Consider the following 20716-nt stretch of genomic DNA (forward strand, 5'->3'; position numbering starts at 1 on the left):
TTAGGTAGGTGAAAGACATCTCATCTCAGCTTAAATAATCAAAGAACTGTAATGTATCTGTCCGTCACAGAATTGTGTAGGACAATCCTTGTGTTCTAGAGTGTTATTTCACAGAATTGTGTAGGACGATTCTGTGAAAAAACATTCTAGAACACAAATGATAACAAGTCCTACAAGGATAAGGAGACAAGGTCTATAAAGGGAAAGGAGGTAACAGCAGGAAGGTCCAAATCACGAGCAAGGTTTTCAAGGTAAGAATATTTTCTTGAACTCCATACAGAAATGTAGCCAAATTGCTTGTGTTTCCCTAGTGTCTGGATGGGACATCTTTCATTTTTCAGCATTTCTCGTTTTTCAGCTGAATGCATATTTACATCATTTTATGAAAGCCTCTGGGGCTAACTTGTAACTGTAGTTGACCGTGTGTTACATAACCAAAGGTCTTAAAACAGTCTTCTTTGTAATTGCTGTCTGAGAAGGACACACGGATTGGAGTCAAAAAGTATAGAGCAGTCCAGAGACTCTGTTCTCTGGAAGTTGCAAGAGAGGAGAGGTCCAGAGAGAAGATCATGGGGGTATGGCAAGAGCCTGTAACTACAAGCCCTGTTCTCTGGAAGTCCAAGGACAGAGAGAACAATAGGAGTATTGATAACCAGGAAACCACTTGTTGTACCAGAGACTCTACTTACCAATGAGGGTTGAGGAGGAGATCCTCTCGCATTGGTGTGACACTGTGAGGGACCCTGGGGAACACCCGGAAAACACATCAGAAGATGTTACAGTTGGTGAGACAGCAGACACTACACAAAAACAGACAGAACACTGGAAAAATAAGGAAAAAAAACCTGGCCATCGCAGAAGTGCATAGTCTTGAACTACCATATAGTTTGGCTCTGATGTTAGCCTGCTACGAGTACTAAGAGGTTTCCTGGGCATGGGAGCATTGGTGGTTCAGTGGTAGAATTCTCGCCTGCCACGCGGGGGCCAGTCGCGTATAGGTGGACTTCAGTGATGATCAGCACCATGGACAGTTTTTTTCCATTTTGACAACGACTATCTAGACTCAGGTTCGAATCCCACTCGGGCCAAAACTTGTAATGCATTATTAAACAGAAATCAATTTCTTGTTCATTCTTTGTTCAAATTATCTTTAAAATGAATGGCAGTAGTAATGTTTTTGTTTTTTTAAGTAATTTAGGACCTTAAAAATAACCTAAAAGGTTCTTAACTTAAAGGCAGTGTAAAGATGACTATCTAGATGCAAGTTCGAATCCCACTCGGGCCAAAACTTGTAATGCATTATTAAACAGAAATCAATTTCTTGTTCATTCTTTGTTCAAATTATCTTTAAAATGAATGGCAGTAGTAATGTTTTTGTTTTTTAAGTAATTTAGGACCTTAAAAATAACCTAAAAGATTCTTAACTTAAAGGCAGTGTAAAGAGACAAAAATACTAAAGCAAATGTCATGACATGTTATATCAAGTGCTTGACTTACTCATGGCTTTTAACCTACTGTATTACAGTTTTGTTACTCTATTACAATTGGATTGCAATTGTAATGACTTAAAACGTGTGTATTTAATTTAACAACTTTTACTGCTCACTACACATTATTGACTTATTAATGAGACATGTAGACATTAGTGAATGGAATGTGTTATTTATTAACAGACAATGTGTTATTTATTAACAGACAAAACAGAAATAAAAAACTATATACAATGCCTATAAAAATTATTCATACCCCTTGGATGTTTCAACCTTTTTTTGCTTTAACACATGCAACAAAAGGGTGAAACATCCAAGGTGTATGAAAACTTTCAGTCAGTTATTTGCCTTTTTCGGCCTCCCATCTCTGTTTTTCAGCTTCATAAAAGGCTGACTCCTGGAACTCTTTCCAGGTCATTTCCTTCTCCATGCCCTGGTCTTTGTAAAGGGAGAATACTCTGCTAGGGCAGTAAATGTACTTTCCTGCTAATCCAGGAAACCCAGTGTGGACATGGGGACTGTAAGGGCCCTGCTTCAGTTCCATTTTACAAAATCGACACTTGCGACCTGTAGGCTGGGGCTCAGTCCTTTTCCTCTTCTGCTGCCCTTTCTCCTCCACCCTTTTCCTTGTGGCCTCCAGTTCCCGCTGGAAGAAATCGGTTTCCACAAAGTCTTGGAAAGGCATTTTTGAATTTGTCAGACCTTCAGCACCATAGGTTTTAAACACCTTAGTGGAGCAGTAAAAGTATCTGACAGGGCCTTGCTGGTAAAAGAAGTGGATGGAAGAGCCATCATTCTCATACCTTGACTTCGGCTGGCCACAGGAAAGACACGTTTTTGTCAGTTTCTTCTTCTGTGCTGGCTGTTCTTGCTGCTGCTGCTGCTGCTGCTGCTGTTGCTGCTGCTTCTCCAGGATGCTTTTAACTATTTTTTCAATTGCATCTTGAGATGGAGGTGTGGCGGGTGGAGCTGGGTTGACTACTGTCAGAGGCATGGTAACTACTGGCACACTGGTGGTGTCACTGCCCTCTGTAAGAGAGTGCCAGAGTTCCTGCCTCTCCTGCAGTTTTTCCGGGCTGGTGTTGATAGATGAGCTGGTGTTGAGCATCTTGCAGAGGTGCTTAAGATACTGGGAAATATGCAATTTTGTTGTCGGGTGGAGCATGCTGTTTGGGTCTGTGCAGGAGTCGTGAACGAGAGCTGCATAGTCCTGGTCGACAAGCTTGAGCATGTCCTTCTGTCCACGGTGTTTGTGAAGTAAGCCATCTATAGCCTTGGTCATAGGGGCTGGCCAGCGCTTGTGGTCCAACACAAACACCCTCCCACCAGTCTTCACAGGTCCAGTACGAGCAGCAGTTGCTGAGGACCGCAGGGGCAAACAAGGTGGATGTATGGTTTCTGAAACAACAAAAGACAGAGTGGAATAAGTGTTTCTGGCCCCTGGAAGGAAAAAAAAACTAATTTATACACTTGCATGGTTAGTTTATGTAAAGTCTGATCATTGACAAATTAATTAAGGCCCTAATATTGTCACAGCTCTGATTTTTAAAACAAAGGCACTGCTACTAATGCTGACGTTTTGTCCACTACTTTGTCCGTCTGTGATATGCTTACCTGGCTTTGTCGGACGCTCGGTAGTTATATGTGCAGTCACATCTTGAGCAGCAAAATCTGCAGGAGGGCATGCAGGGAACTGAAACAGCTTGGGTGGAGCCATGGAAGATGACTGGAGAAGCTCAGACTGGGCAGTGAGTGGGCTGCTCTGAGGAGGTTGATTTTGGGCGTGGGCAGAGTCGGTTTTGCTCCTATGTTTATCCCAGTCTAGAGGTACTGGGCGGCAACCAGGCTCAACATATTCCAGGCCAAACTTCTCTCCGGTGTCTCCACTTGTGAAATGAAACGCAGGATACTTCACGTGACCCAAAACACGTTCAGAGACTGCATTCAGTTCTGTCATCAACACTGGATCAAAGACAGCCGGGAGTTGAACACCTGGCTGTTTCAAGTCCACCAGACGCTGGTAATTCCACCGAGCCACACCAGTCATCCCCTGAGCTTGGAACAGCTCTGTTGAAACACGAGTTCCTGTGACCCACTGGGCTTGGTGGAAATGGTAGCCCTCCTGCTGAGATGTGCCTCTGATAGGGATCCACACAGGAACTTTAGCTCCTTCACCCTGCACATGGTTGAGCTGGAGTGTTCCTCCGTGCCTGTACAGGATCCCACCTTCCACCTCTGGATCACTGAGGCAGCCTCGCAGGATGTGTACCCGCTGTATCCGCCATGCCTTCAGCATAGAGGGCTTAAAAAGAGGAGCACCATTGGGGTCAGTCGCAAGATGGAAGTGCTGGAAAACTCCCTCGACTCTCTTGATGAGCTCCTCCGGCCCTGGAATTCTGGTCCTGCAGTGCTCACGAATGTGCACTTTAGTTGGGTTTGCAGGCTGAATTCCACAGAAGGCATAGGCGTCTTTAAGCCTCTGTAGGTCTTCCTGATCCACCACGGAAAAGGCTGCAGACAGGAACTGCGCAAAGGAGCTGTACAGGGGATGGTGCTCTGACACACACTCACGGAGGAACCGCCTCATACAATGGAACAAATCCAGCTTGATGTTGATGTTGGTGTTGTAGTGTGACCTTGATGCACATGTGTTTAACAGGCTACCAGAGGTGGCCTGAGCAACAATGGCATCAGTTGTGTTCCAAGCATTCCAGTTCAGATGCTCTCCTGGAGCAGATTCTGAAACTTTAAATGCTGCACAGCAATCCCTGAAAGAAAAAAAAGGAGACAAGGTATAGCCATTAATATTAAGGCAGTCTTGTGTGTGTAGTCCAATAAAAAGTATTCTTATTAACTATGAATGCAAAGGGAGTTTTCGTTCATCAAACTGGAAACATAAAATGTGAAAAAGAAATATAAGTTGTGATTATGAGCTGTTTGTGTCACAAAAGCAAAAAAATATTGATCATCACTCACCTGTCTACCCACTGGTATTGGGCCTTCTCTATGCCTGCAGTGCTGTAGCGGTGTGCTAGTCCCTCATACATGGGCTTCAGTGACTTCTCTGTCTCCGACTGCACCATCACCCACGAAAGGATCATCCAGTTCTCATTCATGACAGCATAGGAGGACATGGTCCCGGATGAAAAGGTGACCTTCCTTGCAACTTTCCGCGTGTGGTCTGAGCGGAAAGCCTGTCCAAAGCTGCCCTGAAGAAGACTTTTGATGGCCCCCTCTTGGTGTTGGTACTCATTCAGCAGGCAGTCAGTCAGGTAGTGTGCAGACACAGAGATCCCGTTCCAGCCGTCTGAATCACTGTACTCTCCGAAAGGAGCTGGCTTGCTTTCCTTTCGGATGTATTCAGTGATGGTTCTCTGGCTGTACTTTCCTGCCTCCCCATCCATGACGTTTTGGCAGCTGAGGAGGTAAGCCAGGTGAGCACGCTCGTACTTGAGGTGCATCATCTCCGTGATCTGCTTGGCCATGTCAGTGGGTGAGTTCCCCGTGCGCCTGAGCTCATCCATGACGGACTTGCAAATTGCCTTCTTATAGGTGAGTATTGCTGGTAGGATGTTTGTAAACCTCCTGGGAAGTTTTTCCAACCACAGTGGGTTGTCGGCATACCACCTCTTCCGGCAAACTTTGCAGCACAGCCTGGATGAAAACAGGTAATACTGCCCAGTGATGCCAACGATGACACGGGGTCTTCCAACACCTGCAGAGGCAACTTGAGGCTGAGGACAACCTTCAATACATGGCAAAATGTCGTTGTTCCTCAGCCTTGCCATTAGGCTGTCATTTTCTGGCTTCCATATGAAAAAGGGATGTAGCTGAAAGTATTTTGCAGATGGAAGATCATGGCTACTGTCAATCAACTCTGGCTGGGGAGGTAAACGCCACAATGACAGCATCTTCATGGGGTTACGCACAGGAATGGAGCCTGGCCAGAGACCCATTGATTCCAGTTCCGTCTTCATCCAGATCCTCTGCTGCTGTGAACAGTTCCACTGACTGACATCATGGTCATAGCCAGGAAGCTTTGGAGGAGGAATGCTGGGGACGGCTGATGGCTTGGGTAAAGGCTGACCTAGTCAGACAAGATTAGACAAAGCAAGTGATTAAGATTTAGTTTGTTAGCTGATTTTATCTCTTTGGCATTCACACAACCAAATTAAAAAAATGTATATACTCACTTTGAGCTTGCTGTGCAATTGGTGGTTGCAGTGGCACTTGACTGGGCTCTGTGGATGTCTCAGGAGGCATCTGGGTCTCTGAAACCATATAAGCATAATAAACACTTAATTATTATTCACAGTAAGATAAATAAATGTAATATGACACTTAGAATCTATGCAGTAGTCCTTAAAACGCCTGTACATTGCAGTGCTGTTTACATTTTGTCCTAAAGCTGCGCTAGTATATGAATTACAGTGATTAAACTGATTTTAAAGGATTTACAACAGTTTTGGTGGACACTGCATATGGATATGTTTAAGATGCAAACACAGTTAAAATGATACACACCTGGAACCGTGACAGTTGTCTTTGTTGGCAGAGGACATTCCGTTTGGGGCAAGAGGAACATCAGCTCCTTAGGCAGGGGCACTGGTCTCTTTACTGCCGGCAGAGCTGAGGCTGCATGGAGGGAAGGACCACAACAAGTAATGGTTTATAACGGACAAAAGCAGAGGCATTATAACAGAACTTCACTTCAGTCGGTGTGGACTCTCTAGCAGATGACACTACAAAAGGAACTCTTGTCAATTATTTATATTTTGGCAATTATCAAAAAATGGCGTTAGTCAAGGCACTCATGATTTGCTTCACCTGCTCGTCTCAGCTTGATATAGTGAAAGACTTTTTCTCACATGAATATGTAAAGAAAACATTCATTAACACAAATTAATTTTTTGTTGTTGTATGGATTAATATTCAGTATTCAGTCATATAATTCAGCCTGAGCAGGGGAAGCAACATGGCACACTGCAAACACATGCATTCAAGTGTTAGTCACCACAGCAGTTTTAGCATTTTATTCATATAAGGAAATAAGGAATGATACTTACCCTCATCATGACTGGAATCAATTCATAGTCACTAGGACTCTTAAGTAGAACACCAAAACACAGACACGACCAGAACGTGGTCAACCTGAGACACGACCAGAACGTGGTCAACCTGAGACGGAACGATTTAAGACATGCTTCAGTTTGGGATAAGAATTCATGTTCCCACAGTTGTCTATCGACAACAGGACGTTTTTGGGTAAGAACCTCTTTCTGTTCCTGAAGCCTCTTGTGGTCTGGCAGCTGAGGATGTTGCAGGAACGGCTACATAACACAAACAAAACATTATATATATTATATCATAAATATATCATATATATATATATATATATATAACATAAAAAGGAATACACAGACTATACCGTAAATAACTTTGAATCTTAAGGCAGCAGAAAAACAAATAAATAAAAGAAAACACATATTTACTCACAGCTCTCCACGTGATGCTTGGAAGGAGAGATACTCAGCATCGCTCTCTCCAGCTCCATATCTTCATCCATCACTATAATGCAACACACGAGGATTAGAATAAAGGAATATGTCTTCACAATACTTAGGCTTGTACGACCACCACAGACATGATGGGAGTTTATTCCACTTGCTGTACTAAAATACCATGAAAGCATATACATCTTTTTGACAAAACAAATGGAAAACACAACCTACCCATAGCTTCAGCAGGAGCATGCTTCATCTGAGAAGAGGCAGAGGTTGAGTGTTGCTTCTTCTGCAGGTATTGTTGAAGCTTGTGCATTTTTGTCCCTGGAACACAGCTTTTCTTGAGAATAAAAGCTGTGTAACCATCATCCCTACTGTCCCAGATTTCTCGCCAGGTGTTTTTGGCACGATAACCAAAACCCACCAGCTGGTCATCCTCTGATGCTGCCATCACAACTGGTTTGGCTGTCTCATAGTTCAGAAGGGACTGGATCTCTGCAAAGCTAAGGGCATAGCTCAGAAATGACAGTAGGCTGTCCTTGCTATGCCCCTCTGCCATGAATAGTCCTGCAGCCTCTTTTTCTTTTTGCTGGCTCTTGAGTAGGTAGATGGTATATCCAATATCATTCTCAAGTAGCCAGCGGAAGGACTTCCCTTTGTACTTTCCAAACTGCAGAATGTATTCTCCGAACACCTCAGTTTTATCTGACGCATCCCCTCCTCTCTGACGGACCACAGTGAGGGCATTCTGTCTGACCAAATCTGCCTTTACAGGTGCCGACTTGTCCTGTAGCGAAGGGTTGTCCTTGATGACTCTGGCTGCATCAGTTGGATCCTGACGGAGATATCCAAGTGGTCCTTTGCGGAAAGAAACAGTCATTCTTCCAGGGAAAAAAGACTGTTTGTGCATTGTAACTGTTAAGAAAAAAAAAACATATATTATTAGTATATTAATACATTATAGACATGCATTGTTTGGGTCTTAATGAAGAGCAGTAATTAGGAGATATACATCTTAGCCCTAGGCCCTTTCCCTGTCTGGGTTTTGTAGGACAAAAAATGTAATTCACAATAGTTATATTTTTTCATTTTATATCTGATGTTGTTGATCTTTTGAGTAACTTGATTAAAGGCCTGCCTTTCTGTGTGTCTTGACAATGAGCTCTCTTTGATGAGTCAGACTGCACTTCACTGATAGCTTTGAACTACACAAGGAGAAGAACATGAAGGTGAAGGTGTCCCCGGCCTAGTGGGGGAGGGGAGTTAACACTTAAACTGTTGCTGAATCTCACAGCTATTGCCAGGTCATGTGACTTAAGAAACAATGAAGTTTTTGAAGTATTCAGATCTTTTACATCATTAAAAGTAGCTATACAGCAGTGTAAAACTGACCTGTTACAAGTAAAGTCCTGTATTATACATCCTGCTTAACCCTTTTTGACCCAAAATAATTTTCATCACACCGTTATTAAAGGTTAACTTTCATAGAATTGACCCTCTGCATCCTTTATGCATAAAATACATTTCACACACACTGCTACACCTGTATAAGCAGGTGTGTTTGTACTGAACAACTAAACAAAAAACAAAAGTTTAGAAGAAGCATTATGGATACACTTGAGTACAAGCTGCTGAAATTGTACTTAAGTACATTACTTAAGTACAGTAGCCTACTAGTAAATGTACTAAGTTACATTTCACAACTGGATGAATGAACAGCCAGAACACTGTCATAGTTTTTTTTAACGTTATATCTCACGTCCTTAACATGTCTCATTACAACACGAAAGTAACTCTGATGAGGGAAAGCAGTAAAAACGCTCGGGCTAGGATCTTAAAAGTCCATCTGTATTTTTACTGTAGGGCTACTGTATTTTATTGTGAAGGACAGAAGTACGGTCCGGGTGTGTTGATAACGATGGTTGATAACGGTGTTATTTATTCGGCTTACCCAAAAAACTCAGCAGCCCCCATTGTTTTACAGCGAGGGGATGCCAGTGACAGATGTGGTAGAACGGCTAATTCACCGGCGTTAGCGTCTTTTAGCCGACTCGGGTAAACCGGAGGCTAACGTACACGGTTAAAACCATATGCGGTTTAATAGTATAAGAATGACTCCATGTTTGGTCAATAATCATTTTTCCATTCATCATTAATGTAGGTTAACTTACCGTTTGGCGTAATTTCCAGGCAACGAAGGTTAAGGTGCTGTCAACTCTTCCTCTCTCTTCACTCTCTGACAGCGAGATGCCGGAGGCAACAGGTTTTCTAAACAGCGCCCCCACAGCGCATACTAGAGGCCAAAAATATATTACATCGGTAGTGGTTTAGCACTACCATAGGAAATGAATGGGATTCGGTTTAGGGAGTTTTAGCTAAAGAATCCCCGGCGGCCGCGCGGGAGACCCGGGTCCGATTCCCGGCCAATGCAACAAGTCTTTAATAGTCTTTGAACTCAGGCATTGTACAACTACCAGAGTGCAATGCTAAGGGCTTTTAATGGCTTTTTGCCTGGATCAGGGTTGTGAAATGAATACATAAAAGGACCATGTGGCTGCAGGATATTGTTGAAAGTTTAAGCACTCACCTCTCTTCATGTTCATTAACGCTTCTCCATTTCACCAATGACGCGTAGCTGCATTTCGTGCCTTATCATTGCAGTAAGTTGTGCGTCAGTTTCATGTTCTGAAGGTCGTGGCCCATCCCACTGGTTTCACAGACTTGCAAAAGATTCTGTGGAGAGGTTCCATCCACAGTCCTCGTGGCTCTAATGCATCACTGTTCTAGAATGTTATGTCACAGGCTGCAGTTGCTGAACACACATCCAGACACATCTTAAGAGGTGACAGGCAGTGCGGCTGGACAGTTTCTCTTAAATGATAGCCATGTCCTACAAGGATAAGGAGACAAGCTGTATAATGGGACAAGAGTTAACAACGGGAAGGTCCAAATGTGGGAACTTTGTTTCATCCACCAGCAGGGAGCCACAACAACAGCCTCAAACCCGGGGGTGAGACGAATCCTAGCCACTAGACCATCAGGGAGTCACTCACCCTCCACAGCAAGCTGCTAATGGTCGTGGTGATGCAATTGGAGTATGCTAGTGATGGGGTTTACTGTCCCTCAAGAGATTAAAAGGGGTCAGACAACTGACATGATTGTCAATCAAGCAAACAACACCCTGTCCCTTGTTTAAATAAAGCAGGGAGCTTCTGTCAATTCAGGATTCCCTGACCGGGAATGGAACCCAGGCCGCGGCGGTGAGAGCGCCGAATCCTAGCCACTAGACCATCAGGGAGGCAGGCATCGGACGTTATTAATGATAATTGTTCACACCAATTTGCAAAAAGGTTTTAAACAACTTCTTTTTCACACATGCAGTCGTACTATCCAATCATTTTCAGCAGCATCATGCTCTGGGGATGCTCCTCAGCAGCAGGGCCAGTCTTCTTCTTGTCAGGTCACTCAGATTGTGAGGACGGCCAGCTGTGGAGGAGGAATGCTGGGAACGGCTGATGGCTTGGGTAAAGGCTGACCTCGTCAGACAGGATTAGACAAAGCAATTGATTAAGATTTAGTTGTTAGCTGATTTTATCTCTTTAGCATACACACAACCAAATTCAAAAATGTATATACTCACTTTGAGCTTGCTGTGCAATTGGTGGTTGCAGTGGCACTTGACTGGGCTCTGTGGATGTCTCAGGAGGCATCAGAAGGGTCTCTGAAACCATATAAGCATAATAAACACTTAATTATTATTCACAGTAAGATAAATAAATAAATGTAATATGACACTTAGAATCTATGCAGTAGTCCTTAAAACGCCTGTACATTGCAGTGCTGTTTACATTTAGTCCTAAAGTTGAGCTAGTATATGAATTACAACGATTAAACTGATTTTAAAGAATTTACAACAGTTTTGGTGGACACTGCATATGGAAATTTTTAAGATGCAAACACAGTTAAAATGATACACACCTGGAACCATGACAGTTGTCTTTCTTGGCAGAGGACATTCTGTTTGGGGTAAGAGGAACATCAGCTCCTTAGGCAGGGGCACTGGTCTCTTTACTGCTGCAACATAATGGGACAAGAGTTAACAACGGGAAGGTCCAAATGTGGGAACTTTGTTTCATCCACCAGCAGGGAGCCACAACAACGGGGACAAATGACATGATTGTAAATCAAGCAAATAACACCTCAGGTATCCCCTAACCGAGACTCAAACCCGGGGGTGAGACGAATCCTAGCCACTAGACCATCAGGGAGTCACTCACCCTCCACAGCAAGCTGCTAATGGTCGTGGTGATGCAATTGGAGTATGCTAGTGATGGGGTTTACTGTCCCTCAAGAGATTAAAAGGGTTCAGACAACTGACATGATTGTCAATCAAGCAAACAACACCCTGTCCCTTGTTTAAATAAAGCAGGGAGCTTCTGTCAATTCAGGATTCCCTGACCGGGAATCGAACCCGGGCCGCGGCGGTGAGAGCGCCGAATCCTAGCCACTAGACCATCAGGGAGGCAGGCATCGGACGTTATTAATGATAATTGTTCACACCAATTTGCAAAAAGGTTTTAAACAACTTCTTTTTCACACATGCAGTCGTACTATTCAATCATTTTCTTCAGTTCCTCTTGATGTTAAAGTGGCAAGTTTTTGTCAGCTCTACTTACATTAAAGATAGTGTATGCTGAGGGGCAAATCCATCCCAAAATTGGCCTCTTTAACGTAGCATTTCCTTGACCAGACATCAAAATCACCTCTCTCTCTACTCTTTACGCAGGTTCTATGGTGTAATGGTTAGCACTCTGGACTCTGAATCCAGCGATCCGAGTTCAAATCTCGGTAGAACCTTTAGGTAGGTGAAAGACATCTCATCTCAGCTTAAATAATCAAAGAACTGTAATGTATCTGTCCGTCACAGAATTGTGTAGGACAATCCTTGTGTTCTAGAATGTTATTTCACAGAATCGTCCTACACAATTCTGTGAACACAAATGATAACAAGTCCTACAAGGATAAGGAGACAAGGTCTATAAAGGGAAAGGAGGTAACAGCAGGAAGGTCCAAATCACGAGCAAGGTTTTCAAGGTAAGAATATTTTCTTAAACTCCATACAGAAATGTAGCCAAATTGTTTGTGTTTCCCTAGTGTCTGGATGGGACATCTTTCATTTTTCAGCATTTCTCGTTTTTCAGCTGAATGCATATTTACATCATTTTATGAAAGCCTCTGGGGCTAACGTGTAACTGTAGTTGACCGTGTGTTACATAACCAAAGGTCTTAAAACAGTCTTCTTTGTGATTGCTGTCTGAGCAGGACACACGGATTGGAGTCAAAAAGTATAGAGCAGTCCAGAGACTCTGTTCTCTGGAAGTTGCAAGAGAGGAGAGGTCCAGAGAGAAGATCATGGGGGTATGGCAAGAGCCTGTAACTACAAGCCCTGTTCTCTGGAAGTCCAAGGACAGAGAGAACAATAGGAGTATTGATAACCAGGAAACCACTTGTTGTACCAGAGACTCTACTTACTTAAGTTCCAGCTAGTTGATGCAGCAGAGTCACAGTTAGTGAAATGGAGATCACCTGAGCACAGTTGATGTGTGACAAGTGATCGTAGTATAAAAACATCTGTGTCTGGAGGTCCAGTCTCTAGTTCATCACTATTCCTGCTACAATTGTAACATGAAGACTAAAGAACACTCCTAGCAACTCAGAGAAAAGATAATTGAAAAGTAGAAGTCAGGAGATGGCTACAAAAAATGTCAAGCTCACTGATCTTACAGAGCTCAGTTAAACCATCATTAAGAAATGTAAGCAGTGTGTCACTTGTTTAAATCTGCCTAGAGCTGGCCGTCCTCACAATCTGAGTGACTGGACAAGAAGACTGGGGAGGGAAGTCACCAAGACACCTCGGACCACTCTGGAGGAGTTACAAGCCTCAGTGGCTCAGATAGGAGAGAACGCACATACAACATCTGTTGCCCGGGTTCTTCACCAGTCGGAGCCACCAGCTGAATGGGAGAGAAAAAAAGCTCATGAAATTGATTTTTGTCTATCAGACTAGACACTATGTTTGGCAAACACCAAACACTGCACATCACCACAAACGTACCATCTCCAGCGTGAAGCATGGTGGTGGCAGCATCATGCTCTGGGGATGCTCCTCAGCAGCAGGGCCAGTCTTCTTCTTGTCAGGTCACTCAGATTGTGAGGACGGCCAGCTGTGGAGGAGGAATGCTGGGAACGGCTGATGGCTTGGGTAAAGGCTGACCTCGTCAGACAGGATTAGACAAAGCAATTGATTAAGATTTAGTTGTTAGCTGATTTTATCTCTTTAGCATACACACAACCAAATTCAAAAATGTATATACTCACTTTGAGCTTGCTGTGCAATTGGTGGTTGCAGTGGCACTTGACTGGGCTCTGTGGATGTCTCAGGAGGCATCAGAAGGGTCTCTGAAACCATATAAGCATAATAAACACTTAATTATTATTCACAGTAAGATAAATAAATAAATGTAATATGACACTTAGAATCTATGCAGTAGTCCTTAAAACGCCTGTACATTGCAGTGCTGTTTACATTTAGTCCTAAAGTTGAGCTAGTATATGAATTACAACGATTAAACTGATTTTAAAGAATTTACAACAGTTTTGGTGGACACTGCATATGGAAATTTTTAAGATGCAAACACAGTTAAAATGATACACACCTGGAACCATGACAGTTGTCTTTCTTGGCAGAGGACATTCTGTTTGGGGTAAGAGGAACATCAGCTCCTTAGGCAGGGGCACTGGTCTCTTTACTGCTGCAGAGCTGAGGCTGCATGGAGGGAAGGACCACAACAAGTAATGGTTTATAACGGACAAAAGCAGAGGCATTATAACAGAAGGTTTTAAATGGATGAACAAAAATATGATGCTTTCTTACATGAATGTGTAAAGAAAACATTCATTAACACACATTCATTTTTTTTGTATGGATTAATATTCAGTATTCAGTCATATAATTGAGCCTGAGCAGGGGAAGCAACATGGCACACTGCAAACACATGCATTCAAGTGTTAGTCAACACAGCAGTTTTAGTATTTTATTCATATAAGGAAATAAGGAATGATACTTACCCTCATCATGACTGGAATCAATTCATAGTCACTAGGACTCTTAAGTAGAACACCAAAACACAGACACGACCAGAACGTGGTCAACCTGAGACGGAACGATTTAAGACATGCTTCAGTTTGGGATAAGAATTAATGTTCCCACAGTTGTCTATTGACAACAGGACGTTTTTGGTTAAGAACCTCTTTCTGTTCCTGAAGCCGGAATGGCTACATAACACAAACAAAACATTATATATATTATATCATGAATATATATATCTTACTTAAAAAGGAATACACAAACTATACCGTAAATAACTTTGAATCTTAAGTCAGCAGAAAAAAACAAAACAAATAAAAGACAACAAATATTTACTCACAGCTCTCCATGTGATGCTTGGAAGGAGAGATACTCAGCATCGCTCTCTCCAGCTCCATATCTTCATCCATCACTATAATGCAACACACAAGGATTAGAATAAAGTAATATGTCTTCACAATACTTAGGCTAGTATGACCACCACAGACATGATGGGAGTTTATTCCACTTGGTGTACTAAAATACCATGAAAGCATATACATCTTTTTGACAAAACAAATGGAAAACACAACCTACCCATAGCTTCAGCAGGAGCTTGTGAGGCATGCTTCATCTGAGAAGAAGCAGAGGTTGAGTGTTGCTTCTTCTGCAGGTATTGTTGTAGCTTGTGCATCTTTGTCCCTGGAACACAGCTGAGTGCATAGTGGGGAGTTAACACCTTAACTGATGCTGAATCTCACAGCTATTGCCAGGTCATGTGACTTAAATAACAATGAAGTGTGAAGTTTTTGAAGTATTCAGATATTTTACTTCATTAAAAGTAGCTATACAGCAGTGTAAAACTGGCCTGTTACAAGTAAAATCCTGTATTCTACATCCTGCTTAACCCTTTTTGACCCAAAATAATTTTCATCACACCGTTATTAAAGGTTAACTTTCATAGAATTGTGACCCTCTGCATCCTCTATAGATAAAATACATTTCACACACACTGCTGCACATGTGTAAACAGGTGTGTTTGTACTTCTGATGTGCCTATTTGTTTAAAGGGACTGAACAACTAAACAAAAAACAAAAGTTTAGAAGAAGCATTGTGGATACACTTGAGTACAAGCTGCTGAAATTGTACTTAAGTACAGTACTTGAGTAAATGTACTAGTAAATGTACTAAGTTACATTTCACAACTGGATGAATGAACAGCCAGAACACTGTCATAGTTTTTTTACGTTATATCTACGTCTACCGGACAGTATTCAGTGTATATGTATCATCTACCGGCTAATGGTAAGCGTCTGTACACGGGAACACAAAGTTATACATTTAAATGGACAGTAACGTTACAGTGACACAGTGATGCTTCAACCGAGGCCAATTTCCACTCGCCACGGAGACAAACACAATAAACTCACACATGAATAAACATCACATGAACTGTCTCGGGCTTAACGCTACAGTTAAGACATGAAAATAATAAAGTTAAACTAATGTACGGTTAACACATTATCAGTACAGTTAAGCTTAATAAACCCAAAAGAAATAACCACGACTCAGTCCTGACAAACATGTAAACATCAGATAACAGATGATATCATTATATACATATACATATCATTATAGTCACTGTCTCCCAGATCGGCCTCCGTTCCTATTCTATATTCCCTCTTCAGCCACATCTGCAATGTCGCGCTTTCTGGTGTTTTGTGGTCATTTCAATAGATTTATACATATTTAATGATCTACGTGGGAAATTTCATTTATGTACATGTAGATTAACATGTCACATTACAACACGAAAGTAACTCTGATGAGGCAAAGCAGTAAAAACGCTCGGGCTACGATCTTAAAAGTCCATCTGTATTTTTACTGTAGGCCTACTGTATTTTATTGTGAAGGACAGAAGTACGGTCCGGGTGTGTTGATAACGATGGTTGATAACGGCCTTATTTATTCGGCTTACCCAGAAACATCCAATTTCCCCCAAAAAACTCAGCAGCCCCCATTGTTTTACAGCGAGGGGAAGAAAGTGACAGATGTGGTAGAACGGCTAATTCACCGGCGTTATCGTCTTTTAGCCGACTCTGGTAAACCCGAGGCTAACGTACACGGTTAAAATCATATGCGGTTTAATAGTATAAGAATGACTACATGTTTGGTCAATAATCATTTTTTCATTCATCATTAATGCAGGTTAACTTACCGTTTGACGTAATTTCCAGGCAACGAAGGTTAAGGTGATGTCAACTCTTCACTCTCTCTTCTTCACTCTCTGACAGCGAGATGCCGGAGGCAACAGGTTTTCTAAACAGCGCCCCCACAGCGCATACTAGAGGCCAAAAATATATTACATCGGTAGTGGTTTAGCACTACCATAGGAAATGAATGGGATTCGGTTTAGGGAGTTTTAGCTAAAGAATCCCCGGCGGCCGCGCGGAAGACCGAGGTTCGATTCCCCGACGGGGAGAATTTTCTACCAGCTGTTGCTTATTCAGTTGGAAGGACAAAAGTTACAGCAGTATCATGAATGTTAGCTTCGTGCTAAAGCTTAACCTTCTCTGCATTTTGCAGGACTTCTGTTTGGTCTCAAGGAAACTCTGGAAAACCTTCGATGACTCAGGAGGGGAAAGAAAACCTGGCTCAGTCTGCGTTCAGCAGTGATAGAGAACTGCTGACCCCGACTGCATATATTTTCAGCCACTTGGTTAAGAGCACTTTGGATAACTCCTGAACACGACCAACACATCTCAAAGTGCAGCTTGGGGTGGGCGAGTTTCGTGCCAATGCACAACAGGACACATGTAGCCTATATCGTCAGCATATAAGTCTTTTTTTTTTTTGCAATTAGCAACAATAAGATCACAGACAAAATGGAAAAAGATTGAAAGAATAGAATCCATGATGAAAGAATGGAACATGACCTGTCATCAGTTTTTAGAATCTTGGGAATCTATATGTAGTGTGACCCAAGTTTAAAGGCAAAGAAACTGGAGCTACTTGCTGAGAGAAAGTTCCTTGCAGTCCCTAAAACCAACAAGGAGTTGGAGTTGGAGAGCAATCTGGATCTTGCTCAGAAAGATCTCAAGCAGCAGACATCCAGTACAAAGGACCTGCGAGTTAAGCTGGAGGAGATGAAGGGGCCCTTCAAAATGCACGAAAGCAGAGAGTTGGGGAGTGAGCGAGGGGCACCTGGCTGCAGACCTCCACTGTCAGGCCCGGAAGTGAGGACGTGTTTTGGGGAGGTGGGGAGGGCATTTTGGGATGGTCATTTTCACCTGCCCTTTAAATTCGAGAGAGACCAGCGAGAGCGCATGTGTACGAAAAGAAGAAGAAGAGTGAACTTATTCTGTGAGTAGCGGTGAGTTTCTGATTTTTATTATCCAGAGAAAGTAAATGCATGGTTTGTGTTCTTCGTCAATATACGTGCCGTTGTAATAGTCGTTATAGAAGTCATTAATGACGCAAATTACCGAATGTTACATGTCGGTTTGGGTTGTCGTTTTGAAGCTAAGTTAGATGACTTCAAAGTTTACTTTCATTAATGGTGGTTTGCATCAACACCTAATGATTCTTAACTTTTTAGTGCATAACGTAAAGTAACTGTTCGCATTTGTTTGTATGTAAGTTATGAAATATTTTTGTAAACTCTCCGTGCATTAATTGAGCATAGTCACAAAGTTGAAAACATCTTTCTGAAATGACGGACGTGATCAACATGATGCAAGTCACCAGGATGTTTCCACAAGCTAATTAGTGATATCACCTGTTTAAGTGCACAAGTGGAATCAACATGTGGCAGAACTACATGAAACATTTTTACTTTTATTTTTCCACCTCTGTTGTATACTACAGTGTATAAAAAAACGAATAGTAACTGAAATGCTTCTGCACCATCAGTACTTTTATTTTTGATACTTGAGTATATTTTGCTTTTAACTGTCGCAGAAATCATCGAGTCCAGTTGAGAGGTTTGCTGTGGTGGTGTGTTTATTAAGAAGCATGCCGGCTTTTGTACTTTCGTAGTCATTATTACTTCTTCTACATAAGTATGGCCATTTTACCTGTAAGCAAAGACAAGACAAGCAATAAGTTTGCAGGCTGTATACATTAATTTGAATTGAAGTTCATGTACTATAATTCAAACACATGATATATTTTATGTGTTTTTATAGATGCATCTTTCAGTTATCTCATTGGATGGAATACCTGCAATCGAACGCTGCACAACATGCTGCAGTCAGTTCCACTGCCCCCTGTGTCCCAAACACCTCTTTAAACCGAGCCAACCAAGCAGAGTTCGGCAGCATTTGGAGGTCCACATCAAAAATGCCATTACATTTGAAGGTAATGCCATTGCATTTTAGATTAAAGATACCTACACACACACACACACACACACACACACACACACACACACACCGATTTGTGTGTGTGTTCATGTGACTTGTTTGTCATTGTCTAACAAACATTTTCTTGACTTGATCTTAGATAAGAAGATCTGCCGCTTCAATTTGACTTGCAGGAATGGGGGACATTATCATTGTCCCATCTGTGACACAACTCTCATTAGAAGGACATACATGGAAGCGCATGTAAAGTCTTGTGCCATACAACAAACATCCACCTCAGCTGCTGTCCAGTCCAATCCGAGTCAGGATTCATCCTTCCTCTCCCTGCAGCCAAGTCCATCTGCATCACCATCTCCAGACCTTCTCGTGCAAAAATCAATTCAAACACTTCTCAGCAGACACACAATTCTCATCGTCATATCCTTTGATTTCCTCTTCTGTTGAAACTGAAAAACTGAAAAAGGTTGACTGTCCCCTCTGTTCAGTAACTTGTCATAAGAAAAACTTGGCCAAACATATGCAGAGTTTTGACCTTGGAAGGTGAGACTGCAAAGATTTTGTTATTTGACTTGAAGTTGTTACAAGAATTTTTTTTATTTATTTCTATTGTTTAAGCATTTTTTAAGCCATGGAAAGCTGTTCGCCCACTGGACAGATGCATCAATAGCCCTTCTGCGAGGTGAGGTGCCACCAGTGTTTAGGCTGACGAAAAGGAAGATCTATGACATTACTGAGGTCAGATTTTTATTTTGTTTGAGTTCTGTCTGAGTTTTTCTTTTGTGTCAGGTCAGAAACAATATAAAAATAAAGTGTCTAGATAATGCATGATTGGATTTGAAAATTAACATTTGTTGAGCTCTCTAATATGTCTAGGTAGTCCTATTAGAGCAATGATGGGATCTTTTCTTTTTCTTTTTGGAGCTTGTTTTGAATATTACAACTGATTTTGCTTATCTATACATTTTCAGGAAGAAGAGCAGCAGGCAGAGGTCTCAGTCCGACTTGCTGATGTGGACACACCAGTGGAAGGCGTAAGTTTTTCCCAGTATCTATTGGTCAGGTACTGTTGGTGTGGCAGCTATGGTACAGACATCTTTTCTTTCTGTCTTTTCCATAGGACTCGATTGAAGATCGCATTCTTCACAATTGCAGGCATGCAGCAGAGTGGGTTGAGGCCAACAAACCACTGTTATCTGGCAAAGTGGACCTGCCTGATGTTCTGGGTATGGGGGAGGAGGAGCAGGCAGAGGCTGCTTTACAGTATGGGAGGCTGTGGAAGAAGACTTGGACGAGAATGAAAGAGAAGCAACCCTGGAGCCATTCGAATTCACGTTTCACAACCCTTTTGTTTTCTCGTTGATCAATTAATAATTTTACTTGGCTTACACTGTAGATATCAAGAGTTAGGGTAGTATTTAGTGTTACCTAGGTGTTCCAGCAGTACGAGAACATAATTAGCATAGACATAGAACCAAACATGAAATTTATGGTGGTTAAGAATAAAAATACAGAATAATACAACAGAAAAACTAACTGAAACAAATGTATAGAAAAAGCAGTGCAATAAAGTCAAAATTAAATCATAATGAAAAGGCAGTGAAGTACTCTGTATACTACACAATATAATGTACAGTATAGGCCTATGACATCTTATGAGATGTTGGCTTATGAATATGAGTAATAGCTTAAGAGCAAATGTGTGCACTGACGAATCAAAAGTTTACTATACAAATAAAAACAATATATACAATAGACCGGGGATTGATAGATTTTGTCATATTGTTTACAAATTAATTCATTTGTGAAGAAAACGATTCAGCCGAAAGTGCATTCGTGATTTTATTTTGAAATGTATCCCTTGCATTTCCGGGCCTGAGAGTGGAGCCTGCGGCGGTAGGGACCTCACAGTGGAGGTCTGCAGTTTTTATTTTGAAATGTATCCTGTGCACTTCCGGGCCTGACAGTGGAGGGGCCTGACAGTGGAGGTCTGCAGCCAGGACCTCTTGAAAATAATCCCAGCAAATTATGATCCCTTGTTAGACGGAATAACTGAAACACTGAATAGCTGGTCCAACTTGCCTATATCTATGGTCGGACGAATACATTTAATAAAAATTACTATTTTACCAAAATGTTTATATTATTTTCAAACACTCCCATTACCATTACCAAGCTTGTTTTGCAATAAAATCGATAAACTGTTTTCACAATTCATATGGAACGACAGGAAA

The 20716-nt window shown here is 41.9% G+C and overlaps 3 non-coding genes across 3 annotated transcripts; 1 reads left to right on the forward strand and 2 right to left on the reverse strand.

Moving 5' to 3' along the window:
• Positions 1-10220: 10220 nt before the first annotated feature.
• trnae-cuc (transfer RNA glutamic acid (anticodon CUC)) lies at positions 10221-10292 on the reverse strand. Its single transcript has one exon. It is a non-coding gene; the product is annotated as a tRNA-Glu (tRNA).
• A 1152-nt stretch (positions 10293-11444) lies between these two features.
• Positions 11445-11516, reverse strand: trnae-cuc (transfer RNA glutamic acid (anticodon CUC)). The gene has a single exon. It is a non-coding gene; the product is annotated as a tRNA-Glu (tRNA).
• A 263-nt stretch (positions 11517-11779) lies between these two features.
• trnaq-cug (transfer RNA glutamine (anticodon CUG)) lies at positions 11780-11851 on the forward strand. The gene has a single exon. It is a non-coding gene; the product is annotated as a tRNA-Gln (tRNA).
• Positions 11852-20716: the final 8865 nt, after the last annotated feature.

The sequence above is a fragment of the Centropristis striata genome, chromosome 5 (genome assembly GCF_030273125.1).
Source record: "Centropristis striata isolate RG_2023a ecotype Rhode Island chromosome 5, C.striata_1.0, whole genome shotgun sequence".
Taxonomy (NCBI): Eukaryota; Metazoa; Chordata; class Actinopteri; order Perciformes; family Serranidae; genus Centropristis; species Centropristis striata.